Below are 22,628 nucleotides of genomic sequence, written 5' to 3' on the forward strand. Positions count from 1 at the left end.
GGTTTTGACTCCTCGAAGCAGGGTCGCCACCTAGTGGCGTAGGACAGTAACTGCAGGCTCTACAGGGCATAAGAGGAAAGAATGGCCAAAATGCAGCTGCGTGGGTGGACGCAGATCCCATTTGACAGCGGGAAGCTAATTCAGAAAGAGGTACTAGCCACTCACTGAGCTCAGGAATTTCCCAGGTCCATTCCTGGACCAGTCTGTGCCGTCGCCATGACAACCCTGGCTTGCCTGTGGAGTCTCCTCTTGAAGGCGGCCAGCTGGACTCTGGACTGAGCTGCTTGGGCCCAGGCTCGGAGAGTATGTCCAGTTTCTGCCCCCACTCTTTGGCTGTTGGCTGCTGTGCATGCTTGGGTCCTGATTTGACCGAGCTCTCTTCCTCTGCAGTCACCCAGCTGCGTGAGAGGCCTTCGGGACCCTGGGTTTGAGCCCCCAGGAATGTTGTGTGTGTGGAGCGGGTTGGTGGGTGGTCCTCTCTGTAAGCGCTCTCACATGCCACTGCACAAGGAGGACTCGCGAGCCCAGGCTGCCTGAGGTGGCACACATCCCAAGGGGTGGCCCTGCGGGGACCCGGGTCTGGGTGACGCTGCGGGAGGGCTGTGTCTCACTGGACATTGTGTCCACATGTTTATCCCAGGACAACGCCCTGACGGCCCCAGGACGAAGCCTTCTGTTGTTAAATATCCAGGCTGCCAGGGGCTCCCAGCCCTGACCAGACTCCTCTCCCGGCTGCCCTTCACCTGTAGCCACTGGGAGACTTGAGACAGAGTTTATCAAAAATGAAACCCGCTTTGACTACCTCAGCAGATGATGTCTCAGGAACGGTCAGCCGTGCAATTCCCAGGCGGGAGTCAGTCTGGCCACAAAAGCTTCTTCCATCCCATGTGGTCATTAGCAACCCTGAAATCAATCAACAGCTCAACAGCACTGCCAGCCCCGAGAAAGGCAGAACCGCCACAGCCCCGGCAGGCCCGCCCCCGGCGCAGGAGCCAGAGGGAGTGCAGTGAGGGGAGAGCCACTCCCCCCTCCCTCGTGGGCATCTATGCACAGGAGATTCCTTGCTCGCTGTGTCTGTCTCCACGTGTCTGTCCCTCACTCTGCATCTCTCTATGTGTCTCTCCCTGTCTCTCACACATTGGCAAACATGTGCAATGAAAAGTGTCTGAGACAGTCAGCCAAGGAGAGAATGTTGCATGAGGAAGAAACTAGAGACCCAAATCTGGGACAAAAGTTCAGGGAGTATCTTAAGTTAACATTAAGATGCAGTAACAACAAGGATATAATTGTCTGTTTACCAGAAAAAAAAAAAATTCATTTTCAAAGTGGAGAAATCAACCCATATGTTTAACTTTGTCTCTGTAAAGAAAATTTTTAATAAAACCTCTTACAGAAATGTACAAAGAAATATGCAAATAGGTAAATAATTTCATTTATAAAAAAAATGTTTTAAATGAACATTTATCTGCACCAAATATGTTCATTATATATTGTTAAGAAACGAAATGAAATAAAACAACATAGAACTTGCATTTCTAATAAATCAATAAATTCAATATCCTGGAAAAAATCTCTAACATGAAACACATAGAAAATTTTTAAAAATAAATATATGAGCTAACATGAAAACAACAGAGATTGCCAGATGCCAAAATATGAAGTGAGGGCTGACACTCAGAGTGGAAAATGGGCATTGAGACTTCACAGGCCTGGGGACATTTGCCTATCTCAGTGACCAAGAGGTTCTTGCAGGATTACAGATTTTAACAGGTACATGGGGACAAACGGCCTCAGTCCTAGGCCTCCCCATGGTGGGAAAGGGCTATACACTTGGTGAAAACTTCCACTAGAGAATAATTCACCCACTGGCAACGAGAAAAGACTAAGGACTCTGTTGTACCTGGTCTGGAATATGAGAGGGAAACAGTGTTCCCTGAGAATTCATACCAAGGAATTATTTCCACATGCATTTGGGATTTAAACTGTGCTCTCTATGGTCTGGAAAACCCCAAGACAAAAATTAGTGATGCCAGGTGGTCGCTCTCAAGAGTGCCCAGGAGAAGAGAATGCCAATTCCCTCCAGCCTCCCAGGAATCCACAGAACACCTCACTAAGCATTAGCCCACTAACCAAAACTAAAAAGCACCTGAATGAATAAGCCACCATGAATGAAAATAAGCAAAAACATTAAACAGCAGAATTAGACCCCCATGAACTTCATAACACAGAATTGTCAAATTCACAATTAAAAAAATATGTATTATTTAAAAATTAAAAATTAAATATGATTCAAAAAGAGCCGAGGCAAGAATGAAAAATAACCAATGATCACTTTAGGAAATAAAAAAAAAAAAACTTAAGGGGAAAACTCAATGAACAGCAGATTAAAAACATACAAAGAGGAAAATAATGATATAGAAAACAGATCTGTGAGAAAAGCCAGTTTGGGTTCCCGCCACAGACACCATCCGGACCAGCCACTCAGTGAGGCAAAAGCCAGCGGACACCAAGCGCCTGCAGCTGCCACCTGCAGGACCAGCTCCAGGGGGGCAGGGAGTACAGCTCAGAGGGACAATCCAGGTGTGAGACTCAAAGCAGACCCAGCCTCTGGGCTAAGGAGTCCCCGACCATTGGACATTAGGGGCTTCAGCCTCTCGGTCAGGTTGTCCCGGCCCAGAAAGGGACAGTGACTCACATTCCCCTGCACCAGAGAACCTCCCAGGAGGCCCAGGACAGACACACCAAGCACCAGATTCAACACATCAGAGCAAAATCCAGCACGCCCCACAAAGAGCAGACCCAAAGCACCTGCGTAACAGCTGGCATGGCAGCATTGGGGTTGGACCACACCGGCAGCAAGTCAGAGGGGCGATCCTTCCCATGACCAGGACATCAATGTTCAAGTCCCAGTTCCAACAGGAGAGCCCAAACAACACACACAGGGGCATTCTTAGAGCATCCGACTCAGGAGATCAAAGAGACGGCACCACTGGACCCCCAAGACACTTTCTACATAAGGCCATCCCACAAAGACTGGGAGGCATAACAGTTCTATCTAGTACAGTGATGGCGAACCTATGGCACGCGTGTCAGAGGTGACACGTGAGCTCATTTTTTTGGTTGATTTTTCTTTGTTAAATGGCATTTAAATATATAAAATAAATATCAAAAATATAAGTCTTGCCCTGACCGGTTTGGCTCAGCGGATAGAGCGTCGGCCTGCGGACTCAAGGGTCCCAGGTTTGATTCCGGTCAAGGGCATGTACCTTGGCTGCGGGCACATCACCAGTGGGGAGTGTGCAGGGGGCAGCTGATCGATGTTTCTCTCTCATCAATGTTTCTAACTCTCTAGCCCTCTCCCTTCCTCTCTGTAAAAAAATCAATAAAATATTTTTTTTAAAAAAAAAGAAAGAAAACACATGATCATATCAATAGATGCAGAAAAGGCATTCAACAAAATCCAACACCCTTTTTTGATAAAAACTCTCAGTAAAGTAGAAATAGAAGGGGTCATACCTCAACATAATAAAGGCCACATATGACACACCTACAGCCAACATAATACTCAATGGGCAAAAACTAAAAGCGTTTCCCTTAAGAACAGGAACAAGGCAAGGATGTCTGTTTTCACCACTCTTGTTCAACATAGTATTGGAAGTGCTAACCACATCAATCAGACAAGAAGAAGAGATAAAAGGCATCCAAATTGGAAAGGAGGAAATAAAAATGTCATTATTCACAGATGACATGATATTTTACATAGAAAACCCTAAAGACCCCTCCAGGAAACTACTAGACTTAATAAATGAATTTGGCAAGGTAGTAGGATACAAAACCAACATCCACAATTGATGCCATTTTTATACACCAACAATGAACTCTCAGAAAAAGAAACTAAAAAAGCAATTCCATTACCTTTGCAACAACAACAAAAAGACACCTAGGAATAAACTTAACCAAAGAGGTAAAATACTTATACGTGGAAAACTATAGGACATTGAAAACTATAGAATGTTGTATACAGGAAGATACAAACAGATGGAAGTGTATATGGATTAGAAAAATTAACATCATTAAAATGTCTATGCTACCCAAAGTATAGATTCAACACAATCCCTATTAAAATACCAATGGCATACTTCACAAAGCTAGAACAAATATTCCAAAAATTTATATGGAACCATAAAAGATCCTAAATAGCTGCAGCAATCTTGAGAAAGAAGAATGAAGTAGGAGGGATCACAATACCAGATATCAAACTACACTACAAAGCCATTGTTAACAAAAAGCCTACTACTTGCATAAGAACAGACCTATAGACAAATGAATCAGAGTAGAGGCCCCAGAAACTGACCCACACCATTATGGTCAATTAATATTTGGCAAAGGAGGCAAGAACATGGAATTGAGTAAAGATAAACTCTTCAACAAATGGTGCTGGGAAAACTGGACAGACACATGCAAAAAGGTAAAACTAGATCACCAACTTACACCATATACAAGAATAAACTCAAGGTGGATAAAAGACTTAAATGTAAGGCATGAAACCATAAAAATCTTAGAGGAGAACATAGGCAGTAAAATCTTAGACAACTCATGTAGCAATGTGTTTATGGATACATCTCCTAGGGCAAAGGAAACTAAGAAGAAAAATTAAAAAATGGGACTACATCAAAATAAAAACTTTTGCACAGCCCTAATCTGTTTGGCTCAGTGGATAGAGTGTCGGCCTGTGGACTGAAGGGTCCTGGGTTTGATTCCGGTCAAGGGCATGTACCTTGGTTGTGGGCACATTCACAGTAGGGGGTGTGCAGGAGGCAGCTGATCAATGTTTCTCTCTCATCAATGTTTCTAACTCTCTATCCCTCTCCCTCTCTGTAAAAAATCAATAAAATCTATTTTTAAAAAAACACACACAAAAAAAACTTCTGCACAGCCAAAGAAACCACCATCAAAATGAAAAGAAAACCCACTGAATGGAAGAACATATTTGCCAATGACACATCTGATAAGGGGTCAATATCCAAATTATATCAAGTGCTCACACAACTCAACCAAAGGAAGACAAACAATCCAATTAAAAATGGGCAGAAGACCTGACTAGACATTTCTCCAAAGAGGACATACAAATGGCCAAGAGACATATGAAAACATGCTCAAAGTCACTAATCATCAGAGAAATGCAAATTAAAACCACAGTGAGATATCACCTCAGACCTGTCAGAATGGCTACCATCAAAAAACAAGTGCTGGTGAGGATGTGGAGAAAAGGGATCCATAGTGCACTGCTGGTGGGAATATGGATTGGTGCGGCCACTGTGGAAAACAGTATGGATTTCTCTCTAAAAATTAAAAATGGAACTTCTGTTTGACCCAGCAATCCCACTTCTGGGAATATATCCTAAAAACCCCGAAACACCAATCAGAAAGGATATATGCACCCCTATGTTCATAGCAGCATTATTTACAATAGCTAAGATTTGGAAACAGCCCAAGTGCCCATTAGTAGATGAATGGATTAAAAGGCTGTCGGACGTTTACACTATGGAATACTGTGCAGCTGTAAAAAAAAAAAAAAAAAAAAAGATGATCTCTTACTCTTTGGGACAGCACAGATGGACTTGGAAAATACTCTAAGTGAAATAAGCCAAACTGAGAAAGACAAATATCACATGATCTTACTTATTTGTGGAATCTAATGACAAAGTGAATTAACCAACAAAATAAGACCTGAAGCATGGAGGCCTGGAACAGACTGACACACCTCAGTGTGGGGGTGGGGGACGAGAAGACATAAACCAAAACACTTATGCACTTACTAGAGGCCCAGTGCATGAAATTCATGCACTGGGGGTGGGGGGGGGGGGAGGTCCCCTCAGCCCAGCCTGCACCCTCTCCAATCTGGGACCCCTTGGAGGATGTCTGACTGCCAGTTTAGGCCCGATCCCAAGGATCCCTCTCACAATCCTGGACCCCTGGCTCCTAATCGCTCACCTGCCTGCCAGCTTGATCACCCCTCACTGCCTCTATGTGCTGGCCTGATCGTCCCTAACTGCCCCCTGTGCCAGCCTGGTTGCCCCTAACTGCCCCCTGCTGCTAGCCAATTTTCCCCCAACTGTCCCCTTCCTACTGGCCTGGTTGCCCCTAACTGCCCCCCTGCTGGCCTGGTCATAAGCAGCCATCTTGTGAGGCCGTGAGGGTTAATTTGCATATTACCTCTTTATTGTATAGGATATGCATATCCCATGGACATGGGCAATAGGGTAGTGAAGACCTGGGGGGGAGTAGTGGCTTGGAGGGAGGGGAGAAAGGGGGAGAAAATTAGAGATACTTGTAATACTATCAACAATAAAAATATGTTAATTTAAAAAAGAAAATTGATCTGAAAAACCACCCAGAATATTGCACATAGAGATAAAATGATGAATGGTTAAGAGACTTATTCTAGAACATACTATAATCATATTTTCAGGAGAAGGAACAGGAGCTGCGAGGTGATATAAGAAAGATGGTGGATAGGAAGTCCCAGCCCCCACAGAAATATTGATTCTGACAACCATACCTGGGCAGAAATACCTCTCTGGAACCCAGGAGTCCAGTGGAGAGATTCCAGCACCCTATTCAAGCAAAAAAAATCCCAAAACAGATGCACTGAAGAGGGAAAGAGGACGAGTTTCCCTTTACCTGCATCATCCCTTCCCTGGGGCAGCCCAGCTTGGTGCCAAGAGAAGCCCCTGCCCAGCAATTTCCCACATGGTGGAGAGTGAGAGCAGGGCAGTGCCTGGTTTCCCCAGCCTCGGCCTCCCCCACCCAAGTACCGCCTGGGGAAAATAAACAGAGGCTCTCAGCTGCTGGCCTGACGTTGTGAAATGGAGAGTAGGCACACACCCTTGAAAAGAAGGAAATAGAAGAATGAAGAAAAGAAGTCCTTGAATAAAAAATGATTGAAAATTAATTAACAGATAAATAAATTGATCAGCAAGCATAGATATTCAAAAAAATATTTTTAAACCACATCAGAGTGAAACTGAATAATATTCAAACTAACCCTCCCCACTCCCCACCAGAAGGAAAGATCTTAAAAGCATCCAAAGGAATAGAAATTTGAGTAGCAGACTAATCAATGGCAGCAATGGAACCCTGTAGACAATAGAATGAGATCTCAATGGGCTAAAAGAAAATACTGTCAACTTAGAATTGTATACCTAGCTAAACTATCATTCTTGCATAAGAACTAAACAATGCCACTTAAGACCAATAAAATAAAATGATGTCTTCACCAAGGAGTTAATAAAGGAAGTATTTCATGAAGAAAAAACAACAACAGTGAATCTAAGAAGAAAGGTCTAAAATGCACAAAGAAATATACATACAAGCAGGTCTATGGATTTGGTGGCCCCGCATAAGTGTGGTCAGATCATAACAGCATAAGGCCTCTCAATGGTGTCCTAAAGCAGGATGGCCAGGTGGTCCTTTGAAGATGCTAAAACGTGCAGAAGCTCCTTCTCTGAAACATGCTGGTCCAGAAAATCTTTTGCAGCCAGAACTTTAGAAAAACTTTTCTGATGGATGCTCCACAGTTACACCACTGCTCCCAGGGTACTCTTTGCTCAGGATGAACTCAATCCACAATTTACCCTTCCTCATAGTTACAGAGCTGTTCATTTTCCAGATAATCTTTCAAATCCGTATGCCAGTTTTCTACCCAACTCATGAAAATTCTGGATAAATCAGCCTGATGCCTCATATAAGTAGCAAATGTATTAAAGGCAATTACATTAACGACATTTCCTTTGCCAAAAGAAAAATGAGGTTGTTGGAAGCTTCTGTTAGTTTTTCTCATTAGTCTTTGATTCCATGGATAGGATTTTCCAAGATCTAGGCCAGTGATGGCGAACCTATGACACGCGTGTCAGAGGTGACATGTGAACTCATTTTTTTGGTTGATTTTTCTTTGTTAAATGGCATTTAAATATAAAATAAATATCAAAAATATAAGTCTTTGTTTTACTATGGTTGCAAATATCAAAAAATTTCTATATGTGACACGGCACCAGAGTTAAGTTAGGATTTTTCAAAATGCTCACACGCCGAGCTCAAAAGGTTCACCATCACTGAATTCTAGGCATTTCAGATAAATATTCAGGCATTAAGTACCTAAAAGGTCTGTATCTTTATTTCACTATTAAAAACAACCACACACAGAGAGAAAATAAGACTAGTTGGAGGCAAGTCAAATCTTCATTTTTTTAGCCAAGTCCCCTAATTAGACCTTGGCAGCCTGATCGATAGCTTCTCCATGAATCGCAACCTGTCCTTCCACAGCAGATAGGAAGGCAAGCACATGGTCATATGCTGAGAACGTGGTCTTATTATCCTGAAGATTTATTTCCATGGATCTCATGAGACAAGTAACTCTGGTACTTAACTGCGATCATTAAAATGTAGATCGATATCTGTCTTGTAAAAAGGAAAATTATTGTCTTTGGTACACAGTCCTCAAATTCATTTGATCAATATTAAATACCAAGTCAACGTTGTTGGGTATCTGTGTATATTTTGCTGCTAACCTGACCCAACAGACTCATAGGAAGACGGAGTTGTCTCTATCAAATGTCCTGTGCAAGCATGACTGAGGTTTCCTAATCCAGGCAACAATGACAGCGCATACACATTCATGAAGGCAAGAAACAGCATATAAATACTGCCGCTGCATGAGTGTTGGGGAGGTTGGTATGCAAAACTGAAGGAATATCAAAAGCGGCACTACACCATGCTGTCAGATGTGAAACTATCTTGTGACTAGACTTCTACCCAGAGGGTATGGATTTGGGAAGTAGCATGAAGACACTCATGTCAAAAGGCATTGGTTATATCCAGTGCCGCATATAAAGGTGAATGTATAGCTTCAGAACCATACTGACCTCTAACAAGGAAAAAACATCCTATGTTTTGGAAGAAGAAAAGTCAAACTCAAAGGAAAATAACAGGAAGGAAATAACTGGGCTCTCGAGTCTCATTGCCCACCTGGTGCTTTATATTGTTTCGTCTCGGAAAATGTTCTTGCCCCTTTTCGCCAGATGCAAACGCCTATTCATCTCTTACGACCCAAATCAAACAAGTTCTGTGACATACTTCCTAACTCCTCCATGCTTGCACTGTACCTTGCCTACGATAATAGTTCAGTTTTTGCCATGGTTTTTACATATCTTTTTCCATCTCTAGACTGTGAACTTGCTAAGGACTAGAACTTGGATTGGTTTTGATCTTTGTATCTCCAACTCCTGCAATAGCATCTGACACACAGTAAGTATTATTCTCCACATTTATTGAATGAGTGACTGCCCTCCATGACTCTGGATTTACAGATGAAGTGACCCAATCAATACAACTATTCAATCACTGGGTAATCAGGTCCTACATCCATTTTCTGGATCCTGGGAAGAGTCTAGCTCATAAGGTGTAAATGCTTCCTAGTGAGCTGGGCAGATGTTGTGCACCACAAAGCAGGGAGCTAACCCTCAGCAATATCACTCTATTGCTGTCCCTGTAAGACCGGGGTCGAAGTTCTGTGGCAAGGAGTAATGAAACATTGGGCCGTGGGCCTGGAAGAAGGGCCAGGGGCTCTCACACCTTCTCAACCGCCATGGTCCTGGGACATTTATTGAGAAATTTACTCATCAGGGTGAGTGACCTCTAGATTTCGATTTGTCTGTCTACTTTCTAAGCCACTCATTAATCTGCAGGGAGGTCTCTCAGCCTTGATCATTACTGCCTGATTAGCATGTCGCTAATTTCTATATGAAGCCCGGGTCACAGGCTGTCATTGTGACACAGTAATTCTCCAATGCAGGGAGCTGAATCATTTAAGTTTCTGAGCAGAAATGGAAAGATAAGTCTCCAAAAATGGTCCAGTGATAGCAGAACAAGAAGTGTCCTTGGGTAAGAAATGGCATTTGGTAGAGCAGGAAAGAGAATGGCCAAAATTCCAGGCAAGGACCCCAGTTAGAGGTAAATAAATGCCCAGAAAAGGCAAACTTATAGGGACAGAGAGCAGATCTGTGGTTGCTGGGGGCGGGGAGTGGGGAAGGAAATTAAGCGTAGATGGGCTCACGGAGTTTTCTGGGTGACGGAAATTTGTTAAACTAAATTCTGGTAAGAGATGCACAGCTCTGTCACGTTTCTAAAGGCCACTGAATTATACACTTAAAACAGGTAAAGTGTGTGTATGATATGTAAATGGCACCTCAATAAAGCTGGGATTTTTTTTTTAAATGGTTTTAGCACATCAAAGCTGAAACAGTTTGGTCAGCCACCATGGTAGCAGCCCCGGCCCAGCCACGCCCAGAATTAAGGAGAGGAGCCCAGGGAAGAAGCCAGGGGGACGCCCGCGGCAGCCACACAGACGTCCCAGAACTGCCACGCATGCGGGAGAGAGGATGCTGTGACACAGGCCGAGCCATGATTCCACGCGTGGACAGTTTTATTTCATCTGAAACCCCGCCCGTGCCATGTCACCCACACGCGGTTATACAGCACTGTATTTGTTATTACAGAAAATGTCAAATACGTACCAATGTCAACAAAACAGTACCACAACCTCTCCCACCTTCAACAGTAACCAGTACGTGACCAGTCTCGTTTCACGCCCCCTCTCTCCCCTGACCCCGGTATTATTTGCAAGCATGTCTCAGACATATCATTTCATCTGCAAATGTTTCATCAAGTAATCTCAAAGGTGAAGGCGTCACTCTCTTAACACGCCGTAATACCACACTGCACCCTGACAAAACCTACAGTGTCTTCCTGACAATGGTGAATCATCAGTGTTCAGACTTCCGATTCTATCATACATGTCACAAGCATGTTTTTTACGAGTTTGTTTATTTGAATGAGATCCAGGGAAGGGGCACACATTGCTACGTGTCGGTAGACCTCTCAAGTCTTCGTCTGAAACCTGGGTCCCCGCCACCACCTTCTCTCATTTTCCTTGCAATTTCTTTGCTGAAGAAACCAGGCCATTTGTCTGTAGCGTTTCTCACAGTCAAGGTTTGGCAGCGCTATTTTTAATAACAAAACATTGGAACCAGGAAATGCCGTCCATCAAAGGGAAGTCGGCTAAATAAATGAGGATATAACCACGTATCTTGGAATTCGTAAGAGCTGTGTGATCAATTTTCATCAAACAGAAAGATGCAACAGGTATTCATTAGCTATGGGCTCTGTGCCAGGTTCTGTTCTCGGGGTCAGAGGTGGCACAGTGAGTACAAGGACACTTTGCCCTCCTGGCGCCTGTGTTAGAAGGGAAGGCGACGCACACACACATACATCATCACATGCGAAGGTGGTGGCACCTGCCCTGGAGGGCAACTCAGCGGAGAAAACGAATGGGAGTGTGAGGAGGGGGGCAGGCAAGGCTGCGAGTTCCAATCAGCTTCGGGGTGAGGGTGAGGTGGGGGGGGCAAGGAGAAGGCGGGGGAAGTCACCTGTCAGGAAGAAGTTGGGGGGGGGGAGGTCCCGAGGTGAGACCCCACCTCCTGCAGTCTCGCCTGGGGCCAGCAGTCAGTCTGCCCCCCCCCACCCCCCACCCCTGTGCCCCTGAGGCAAAGGAAGCCTGCCCCTGCCGGAAGCTGCTTTGGTGAGTGAGCTGCACTGCTACCCGGTCACCCGCTCCCTTGCACACCGTCCCTGGCAGCTTGCAGCTGGGCAGAGTTGGGTGGAGACCATTTAGCCCCAAAGCCTTCCATCTTCACCATCTGGCTCTTTACAGGAAAAGCCTGCCCGCCTGCCCCTCCCAAAGGCCAGGGCCCCCGAGCGAGGCGGGTCTGGGTCTTTGAAGGCCCCTGCCTGGTTCCAGGAGAGGCTCCCAGCGGCTTCTCCGTTGGTCTGGGTGGGTTCCTGAGATGGGTGGGCGCGGCCCCTCTTGCTCCCTCCCCTTCTCTTCCACTGAACTTGGGCGAGTGGGTCCTGCCTCACGGCGCATCCAGAGCGAGCCCCGCACGGTGCAGGGCCTCATGGATTCGGACCCCACAGCAGCCAGCCTGGGAGAAACGCTGGTGCCCGCACTGTGCCAGCCCCTTACCCACCGGCTGAGCCAAAGCACATGCCACCGGATGCAGCTGTGGACCCTTGGCCCTGGCCGGCTCCGGCAGTTAGAGCCGGTCTCTTCTCCGCGCCGCTGTCACCTCACAGGCCCCTCTGTCGTCAGAGAGGCCCGTGCCCAGCACCGTGGTCATCGCATCTCCCCAACCCTCCTCCCTCCTTTGAATAAAACCATTCCCCGCGCTTAGCCCCTCGGGCCATGTGGCTTTGGTGGGGCTGATGACACCCCAAAGGAGCGTGACAGGGGTGGTGGAGACAAAAGAAGACCCCCCAGCATGCCCTCCAGCCTGAGCCCGCGCCTCCTCGTCAGCATGTGGAGAAGCAGGTGCCCGGAGTCAGGCACTGGCCCAGCAGGGACATCGCACTGCGCTGGCCAGTCTCCAGAACCACCCCATGTGGGCACAGGCCAGCAGCAGCCCCTGCCCCTGCCCCTGCCCCTGCCCCTGCCCCTGCCCCGCCCCTGCCCCTGCCCCGCCCCTGCCCCGCCCCTGCCCCGCCCCTGCCCCTGCCCCGCCCCTGCCCCGCCCCTGCCCCTGCACAAGCGGCCCTCAGAGCCTCCATGGCCACTGGGTGGACATCTCCTCTGGTCTCCTTCCTCGGCTCCACCTCAGCTCCATCCTGCTGTCAGAGGGCCCGGGGACCCACACCCTCCCAGATCCAATCGCATTACCGTCCAGGTGTGGGCACGAGCTGCCTCTTGTCTCTCCTATAAGAGGGGCCTGTTTAAATGAGCCCAGGAATGGGTGGGAAGCAGCAGTGCAGACGGGAGTCCCCAGCTGAGCGACACCTGTTCCAAAGCCACCCTCTGAGCCAGCATGGCCCTGGGGGGGCAGCGAACGCAGGGGACACAGTGGAAGCAGGCGAGCAAAAGCCTCTTCTGAGAAGGAGCCCACCCTTCCCACACCCCAGTATCATCTCCGGAAAGGAAGCGGAAGGACAGAGGCTGCTGGGTGACCACAAACGCTTGGCAGCCAGGTCTCTGGCCAGCCGCCCACCTGGGCAACCTGGGTATGGCGCGGCGATCCAGGTCTTGTCGGAGGGGAAGAACTGTGGGGGCGCACAGTTTTTCTGCCCAGCATCCTGCCGCCTGTTTTGCCCAAAGCCCTGTGGTTTGCTTTAGTGAAGCCACCTTCCCTCCCTGCCCCCGCTCCCCATGAGCCTGTGAGCCCTGAGGCGGACGTGGTGCTGCACGGCCCTCCTGCTCAGATGCACGGGAGCAGGCTGGGCAGCACGCCCGTGTCCTGCCGCACAGGATGGCTCTGGATGGGCAGCTGGCCCCCCCGGGATCCCGGAGCCTGCAAGTGCCACCTCAGGGCTTTAGCTGGAACCCTGAGGCAACGGCTCTTTCTCCTAGATATGCTAGCTAGCCTGTGAGCCTGGGGCCCCGGGCCGGGGCGGGTCATCCTCACCATCCATTGCCTGAGAATGAAACAAACCTGGACAGTCGACAGAGAGGCGATAAGTCCCGATGGCCTGGCCTGAGCCCCTGAATCCAGCACGTCTGGGGCTACCCTGCCCCTGACCTTCACCGCATTGCCAATACACCTCTCTCCCCTCACCTAAATGGAGAGTTCTGCCCATGGGGATCCCCCAGGGAGCTGGGAAGGAGTGTTCTAAGCGTCCTTTCCATCCAACCTGCAGGAAAGCTTTCTGAGCACTTCGCCACCCTTGTCTTTTTGCTTCTGACCCCTGGGAATTGAATGTGCTAAATGCCTTCCCTTCCCTTTGGCATTCTCTGATGAAAAGGCAAATGGAGTGGGAGGAGCATTCCTTGACACAGCACCAGGGAAAGCCTGTGTTATCTAAATAGCCATTCAGTTTGATAAGAAACTCATCAAAACCTCAGGGGAGACTGGGGAAGGGCAAAAGCCATGTATGCAAGTGCCGGGCTGAGGGGCAGGAGGGGGAGCCTGGGCGGCCTCGGCCAGACCAGCCGGCCCCCAGCAGCGCCGCTCGGCCAGGGCCTGGCCCAGCGACAGCTCTCAGAGGGCAGAGGAGCCTCCACACGGAGGGTCCCCAGTGGTCTTGCTTCTCGTCGCTCCTGACGGCTTCCATGCCACTGCTCGTGGGACACGGGTTGTGTGGAAGTGGCGGGGCGGCTGGAGAGCAGGCAGGGAGAGGAGGTGGACATTTTTCGACATAAAAATGGTTGCTCGATCTGTACAAGTTTGCTTGAACCTGTGTCCCTCTGAGCCAGGCCTGCCCCATGGCGATTCCTATTTCCATGAGCCCAGGGGGCATAAAGTTCGCTAGAATTGTTTAAGCCGGAGTGGCCCCGGCCCTGCACATGACCCTGAGGGCCAGGCCGCCCCTGACGAAGTAGAGGAGGGTCCTGGGCTCCCACCAGCTCGCACCGACTCCGCCAGCCAGTCCACGCTGCCCAGCCTCCTCCCTCCCCTTGGCATGGGTTTCTGGAGCAAAGTGGTTCACGGGTGGACCTCCACGGAGTCTGGGGCAGGGGGGCGGGGGCTCACCCTCCACGCACACGAGGAAGGAGCCAACGAAACCTCTCTTCTCAGGCCACAGACACAGAACTCCCCACTCCCCACTCGTCCGCACCCTCTGTGTGGCCGCCCTCAGACGGGCAAGGAGGACAGACACACACGCTTGGCTCTGCCGAGGAGCTCACAGGAAAACAAAGCAAACGGGAAGAAGATGCCACCCACACGGTCACTGCAGCCAACAGGTAATTCCGTGTCAAGCCCAGTTGCCAGATTGTCCACCCGCCTCCCTCCCACCGCCCCTGTGCTCCGCCGTGTGGTCTGTCCACTGTCCACTGTCCACCTGTCGCCCCAGCCCCACCCCATCCCACCCTCCCACTCCTTCCTCCACGTGCAGATCTGTGACTGATCAGGAGAGCCCCGGCCTCTGCTGTCCGCTGAGGTTTCCTGTGTTCTCCGGCCGCCCTGGCCCGGAAAGGCCTCCCTCCAGTCGCAGGCTGCCTTCCCCGTGTGTCTCCCCGGCGCCCTTCCTGCAGGTCTGTCTGCACCTAAATCCCCCCTTTTATGAGGACCCCAGTCACTGAGTCAGGGCCCACCTGGTGACCACATTTTGCCTAGATGAGCTCTTATTTCCAGATAAGCTCACACCCTGACGTACTGGAGGTTAAACTTCAACATGTCTTTTGGGGGGGACACAAGTCAGCCCAAACAGAACCTCTCCCTGGCAAGCCCCGCCCACCATCCAAATGGCCTCTGCAGTGTCGCAGGGTCTGTCTCCACCACCACTGGCTCCACGTGCCTCGGGGCCCACACGTTCCGGTGAGATGCCCAGGACACGTGGTGCCTGCCGGTCACCCAGATGCCAGTCTCCACGCCCTGGCCAGACTCCAGGCCAATGTCTGCTGCTGGTTAGTGAGGTACAGTAAGATCACTGGGACAAACTGCGGAATGAACCCCGGAGCCTTCCGGGCAGCGTCCACACTGCTCGGCATGTACCGATCCCTAAGGCCTCAACGGGAAGCACACAGACCCCCCAAAGAGTTTCACGGCGTGTGTGAAATCTGCTTAAGCTCCTCCTTCGATGCACTTGACAAGGAAGAGAGGTTAGCGGCAGCGCATGAGTCGGCTGGTGGCCTTAAACACTTCAAATACACTCGACTCCTCCAGTGAGCTGGCGTCCTCGTAGGCTTACCCACGGTCTACCCGTGTGGGTATAAAACGTCACCGGTGCTGGGCCCGCTCCTGCCCTCTGCCTGCTCCGTGTTTAACTCTGGAGCCCAAAAGGGACACCGTCACCGTGTTTTGTCACCGTCCAAGCCAATCGTTTCATCTCTCCCCTCTCACTGCGCCCCATCCAGCTGTGCCCCCATCCAGCTGCTCCCCCATCCAGCTGCTCCCCCATCCAGCTGTGCCTCCATCCAGCTGCTCCCCCATCCAGCTGGTCCCCCATCCAGCTGCTCCCGCATCCAGCTGCTCCCCCATCCAGCTGTGCCCCCATCCAGCTGCTCCCCCATCCAGCTGTGCCCCCATCCAGCTGTGCCCCATCCAGCTGTGCCCCCATCCAGCTGCTCCCCCATTCAGCTGTGCCCCCATCCAGCTGCTCCCCCATCCAGCTGCTCCCCCATCCAGCTGTGCCCCCATCCAGCTGCTCCCCCATCCAGCTGCGCCCCATCCAGCTGTGCCCCCATCCAGCTGCTCCCCCATCCAGCTGCTCCCCATCCAGCTGCTCCCCCATCCAGCTGCTCCCCCATCCAGCTGTGCCCCCATCCAGCTGCTCCCCCATCCAGCTGCTCCCCATCCAGCTGCTCCCCCATCCAGCTGTGCCTCCATCCAGCTGCTCCCCATCCAGCTGTGCCCCCATCCAGCTGTGCCCCCATCCAGCTGTGCCCCCATCCAGCTGCTCCCCCATCCAGCTGTGCCCCCATCCAGCTGTGCCCCCATCCAGCTGCTCCCCCATCCAGCTGCGCCCCCATCCAGCTGCTCCCCCATCCAGCTGCTCCCCCATACTGAGCCCACGAGACCCCTTCTCCACGGCCCTGCCACCTCTCACCGTCCTCATGCAGCTGGGATCGGGCTGGTAAAACCAACACCATGAGACCAAGAAGGAGGAGTGAGAGACAGAAGCCTTCCCGGGGGTGGGGAGTCTGGCGCCAGAACAGGCCTGAAACGGTGCACCCCCAAACGGATAGTCCTGGTCCCCAGCCGGTCTTGTTCTGTTCAATTACTCATCCGTTAGAAAGGCATCACATTGTTTACTAACCAGGGTTGAACTCAAATTTGAAACCTGTTATTTTTCTCAATTATTCCTCTTCTTTCTGGCGCCTTCCTCCAGCCTGTATACTCTGGGAATGTGTCTGGAAGAAGGCAGCTACTCACACTGAGTCGCCAGCAAATGTCCATCTTGTGACCTCACTCCCTCCGGGGCACGCGTGCCGCGCTCCGACCAGCACTCAGCGCTCGCGCATGGCCGCCTTTCACGTCGAGGAAGGCGTCCAAGGCCAAGAGTGCGAAACTCACCCCTAAGGGAGGGGTTCGCTTGGTCATTCCCACGCCTGCTTTCCTGGGAGCCTGATGATGGCCTCCCCTCCCGACCCAAAAGGCTCTTCACTCACCTTTTATAGAATCCACCTGGAGACTGTCCGAAACAAAGAAAATTCTTAGCTACAGTTCTTTCCTGCTAACGGAAATTCAAATGCCATTTACTAAACACATGATATGTGTCAGACATTAAGGGGGACACAAAAGTGGGAAAACCCTTGTCCCTGCCCCCAGGGCCTGATAAACTGAGAGGAGAGATGGACACACGCCAGTGGTGATGCACAGCAGATACCGCTGGAGGCTGCTCCGGGGCGGGTAGCGGGCAGCACCTGGGCTGCCAGACCGTCCGTGTATGACTTCCCTCCCTGGTGGAATGCTGGCTGCACCAGCTCACAGCTGGCTCCTCCCCCAGGCGCTGCCCTCAGCCAGGGAACCTGCCACCCTCTCCCCGGGGGACAGCCTCACGCGATGACTGGCTGGTGTGGGGTTACCAGGGCCTCACCTTAATGAGGACGTGTCTGAGGGGCCATCCCAGATATGAATCCCCCTGGGCCAGCCAAGGCCTCTCGCAATTCCATCATGATTCACGTTCTTCCTCCACCCTTTCCTCTTCTCTAGCCTCTCACCAGTGCTGCCCCAGAACTATCCGTGCCCTCACTGTCCATGCCCCCTCTTTATATGCACCCCCTGCCCATGCCCCCACTATCCGTGCCCCCACTGTCCATGCCTCCACTGTCCATGCCCCCACTGTCCATGCCCCCACTGTCTATGCCCCCACTGTCCGTGCCCCCACTGTCCATGCCCCCTCTTTATATGCACCCCCTGCCCATGCCCCCACTGTCCATGCCCCCACTGTCCATGCCCCCTCTGTCCGTGCCCCCACTGTCCATGCCCCCACTGTCCATGCCCCCACTGTCTGTGCCCTCACTGTCTATGCCCTCACTGTCCATGCCCTCACTGTCTATGCCATCACTGTCTATGCCCTCACTGTCCATGCCCTCACTGTCCGTGCCCTCACTGTCTATGCCCTCACTGTCCATGCCCTCACTGTCCGTGCCCTCACTGTCTGTGCCCTCCCTGTCCGTGCCCTCGCTGTCTATGCCCTCACTGTCCTTGCCCTCACTGTCCGTGCCCTCGCTGTCTATGCCCTCACTGTCTATGCCCTCACTGTCTATGCCCTCACTGTCTATACACTCACTGTCTATGCCCTCACTGTCTATGCCATCACTGTCCATGTCCCCACTGTCTATGCCCTCACTGTCTATGCCCTCACTCTCCGTGCCCTCGCTGTCTATGCCCTCACTGTCTATGCCCTCAGTCTATGCCTTCACTGTCCGTGCCCTCGCTGTCTATGCCATCACTGTCCATGTCCCCACTGTCTATGCCCTCACTGTCTATGCCATCACTGTCCATGTCCTCACTGTCTATGCCCTCACTGTCTATGCCCTCACTGTCTGTGCCCTCGCTGTCTGTGCCCTCGCTGTCTATGCCCTCACTGTCTATGCCATCACTGTCCATGCACCCACTGTCTGTGCCCCCACTGTCTATGCCCCCACTGTCTATGCCCTCACTGTCTATGCCCTCGTTGTCTATGCCCTCACTGTCTATGCCCTCGTTGTCTATGCCCTCGCTGTCTATGCCATCACTGTCTATGCCCTCAGTCTATGCCTTCACTGTCCGTGCCCTCGCTGTCTATGTCCTCACTGTCTGTGCCCCCACTGTCTATGCCCTCACTGTCCATGCCCTCGCTGTCTGTGCCCTCACTGTCTATGCCCTCACTGTCTATGCCATCACTGTCCTTGCCCCCACTGTCCTTGCCCTCACTCTCCTTGTCCTCACTCTCCTTGCCCTCACTCTCCTTGCCCTCACTCTCCTTGCCCTCACTCTCCTTGCCCCCACTGTCTATGCCCTCACTGTCCTTGCCCTCGCTCTCCTTGCCCCCACTGTCTATGCCCTCACTGTCCTTGCCCTCACTGTACTTGCCCTCATTGTCCTTGCCCTCACTCTCCTTGCCCCCACTGTCCATGCCCTCACTCTCCTTGCCCTCACTGTCCATGCCCCCACTCTCCTTGCCCTCACTGTCCTTGCCCCCACTCTCCTTGCCCTCACTGTCCTTGCCCCCACTCTCCTTGCCCTCACTGTCCTTGCCCCCACTGTCCTTGTCCTCACTGTCCATGCCCCCACTGTCCATGCCCTCACTGTCCTTGCCCCCACTGTCCTTGTCCTCACTGTCCTTGCCCCCACTGTCCTTGCCCTCACTGTCCATGCCCCCACTGTCTATGCCCTCACTGTCCATGCCCTCACTCTCCTTGCCCTCACTGTCCATGCCCCCACTCTCCTTGCCCTCACTGTCCATGCCCCCACTGTCTATGCCCTCACTGTCCTTGCCCCCACTGTCCTTGCCCTCACAGTCCTTGCCCTCACTCTCCTTGCCCTCACTCTCCTTGCCCCCACTGTCCTTGCCCTCACTCTCCTTGCCCTCACTCTCCTTGCCCTCACTGTCCATGCCCCCACTCTCCTTGCCCTCACTGTCCATGCCCTCACTGTCCTTGCCCCATTGCCCATGCCCGCACCAGCTGGTGCATTGGTGACAACAGAGGAACCTACACTGACACATTATCATCACCAAAGTCCACACTGACATCAGGCTCGCTGGTGGTGGTGCACACTCTGGTCTGGACAAATGTACGTTGACATGTATCCCGTGAGAGCGTCATAGTTCCACTGTCCTCAATCCTCCGCGTGCCGCCTGTTCGCCCCGCCCTCCCCGCAACTCCGACAGCCACTACCCTTTACTGTCTATAATTTTTCTTTTCCAGGACGTCAGACAGTTGGAATCACACAGTGTGTAGCCTTTGCAGATTGGTTTCTGTCACTTAGATGCATCTAAGACCCCTCGTGTCTTCTCATGCCTGCCGGCTCATTTCTTTTAACGCTGATAATATTCCACTGTCTGGAGGGACCACGTTTATTCACCCATCACCTACTGAGGGACATCTTGGTTGCTTCCAAGTTCGGCAACTGTGAATGGAGCTGTAATAAGCATCCCTGTGCAGGTTTTTATATGGACATGTTTTCAAACCCTTTGGATAAATACCAAGGATTTAATAAATTTTTAACTTGGGGACCGTTGTATATTTATAGAAAATTTGCAAAGGGAGCTCCCACACCCCTCTCCCCGTGCCCCCCAGTATGCATATCTTCGTCGGGGGGCACATTATCACAGCTAGGAGGCCAGCGCTGGCGCCCTCCACTCTGGGCCAGACTCGGTCATAGCCCACTGGCTTCTCCACCAGCAGCATTTTTAGTTCCTGGTTCCAACCCAGGAGACCACATTGCATTTAGTTGTCACGTGTCCTTAGGTACCTCTAGTCCGTGATCTTGTCTCAGTCTTGCCTTGTGTTTTAGGCATTGAGTCTTTTCTTTTTAATATATTTTTATTGATTCAGAGAGGAAGGGAGAGGGAAAGAGAGAAACATCAATGATGAGAGAGAACCATGGATCGGCTGCCTCTGGCACACCCCACACTGGGGATGGAGCACACAACCCGGGCATCGAACCATGACCTCCTGGTTCACAGGTCGATGCTCAACCACTGAGCCACGCTGGCCAGGCAGGGCATTGAGCCTTTTTCAGAGTTCTGGTCAAGATAGTGCGAGGAATATGCCTTCGTTAGGGTCTGCCTGATGTTTCTCTCATCATCAGACCGGAGCTAAGGGCTTGGGGGGGGGTGCCCCAGAAATGAGCGCCCTCCTGGCACATCACAGCAGGAGGGACATCTTATGAAAAGGACTTGTCACTGGTTGCAGGCTCTCCGCTAAGAGTGTTCTTTCCCTCTCCAGACTCCGTTCCTTGGAAGCAAGTCATGAAGTCCGGCCCAAGCTCAGGAGCCAGGAGGTAACTCAGCCCCACCTCCTGGTTAACGGTGGTTTTGAGGCGCTGGGTCCTCATACCTGTAGCCAAACACCCAGCCCCTCAGCCGCATGGGTCAATGCGCTTTTTACTGTTGAAACCAATTTGAGTTAAATTTCTGTCCCTTGCAAATGAAAGACTAGAACAATGCCCGGGCCCCTTTTCCCTCCTCCCAGCCCGTCCTCCACACAGAAGCCGGCAGGACTTCTAAGCAAATAGATGGAACCTTTCCAGAACCTGCTAGGTCGCAGCCTATTTGTACAGCCTGCATGGTGCGCATCCTGTGAGCTCCGGAGCCGATGTAGCCCCGAGGCTCCCCACTCTGCCTCTCGGGGTTACACGCTCCGCGGACCCAGCCCTGTGGGGAACAGTATATTTAGACTTGCTGTGTGACCACATTTAAAGAGCTTCTCTATTAAGGCGGGGAGAGAGGGGTGCTCTGTCGATCTCAGTGGCCCGGATCAGAGGCTAATGACCTTGCTGGGCTGGTAAGGTCACTCTTGTGAGTCCGTGCATTTCACAGTAATGAGGGGGCCCTGAAGTATCGGAACGCCCTGTTCCTTGACTCATTCGTCCGTTTGTCCCGTGAGTACGCGGGGAGCCAGGCTCAGGGAATTCAGTCGGGAACTAGACGGCACCCTTCCCATCATGGAGCTGGTTTCCAGTGAACATTCAGATGACAAAGCCAACCAGGACATAAACAGGCAAAGCCAGTCACTAAGTGCCGTGAAGGGAAAAACACAAAGACCTGATGAGGGAGACACGATGGGGAGGGCAGGAGGGCCTCCATGGGGTTCTAAGTGAGACGCCTCTAACCCCAGAAGGGGAAGGACCAGTCCTGAGGAACGCTGGGGAGGTGTGTCCCGGAGAGGCAATAGCAACGCCCAAGCCAGGAGGCAAGGAGGAGCTCGGGGTGTTCCAGAAACAAGAGAGAAGCCCGCGTGACAGCAGCGTGCGGCACCGGCGACAAGCAGTGCACGATGGCGTTGGCGATGTGAGCAAGGGCCATCCTGCAGGGCCTGTGTAGCCATGGAAACGAGGACCTGTAAAAAGGGAGTGACAGGCTCTGACTTATGTGTGTAGGAAATGCTCTGGCTGCGGAGGAGAAAAATGGCCTGGGCGGTGGCCGGATGGAAACAAGGAAGGCCAGCGCTGTCACCGGGGCCTGGGCCGGAGACCACGGGGCCGGGCCCGAGGCGTGGCGGCCAGCTCCGGGGAGCGGCCGGCTGGGGTTCCTTTGGACCAGAGGACGTGGTGGGGAAGGATAAGTGAGGAGAGAGTTAAAACCAACTCCTAGGTTTGGGACTCAGTGATGGCACCGTCCCCTGAACCGAACTGAACGGAACGGGCTGGGGAGCGTGGGGCTCCGTTTTGGACAAATTGCATCTGTGACGACGATCAGTGACTAACGAAGCTGGCTGCCCACGGCGGCAGAGAGGAGGGCAGGGGAAGGGGCTGGGGGGAGGCGGGGCATCTGAAAGGGTCTCAGAGAGAAGTCAGCAGATTGAAGGAGGGGCCTGAGAGGGGGCCCGGGGGAGCGCGCCGCTGGAGGTGTGGCCCAACCAATACTGGGTGTTTTCTGGGTGAGCAGATGAAAGGAGAGCGGAGGGCAGCTGGTGAGAGTGGTGTGACGGG

The sequence above is a fragment of the Myotis daubentonii genome, chromosome 4 (assembly GCF_963259705.1).
Source record: "Myotis daubentonii chromosome 4, mMyoDau2.1, whole genome shotgun sequence".
Taxonomy (NCBI): Eukaryota; Metazoa; Chordata; class Mammalia; order Chiroptera; family Vespertilionidae; genus Myotis; species Myotis daubentonii.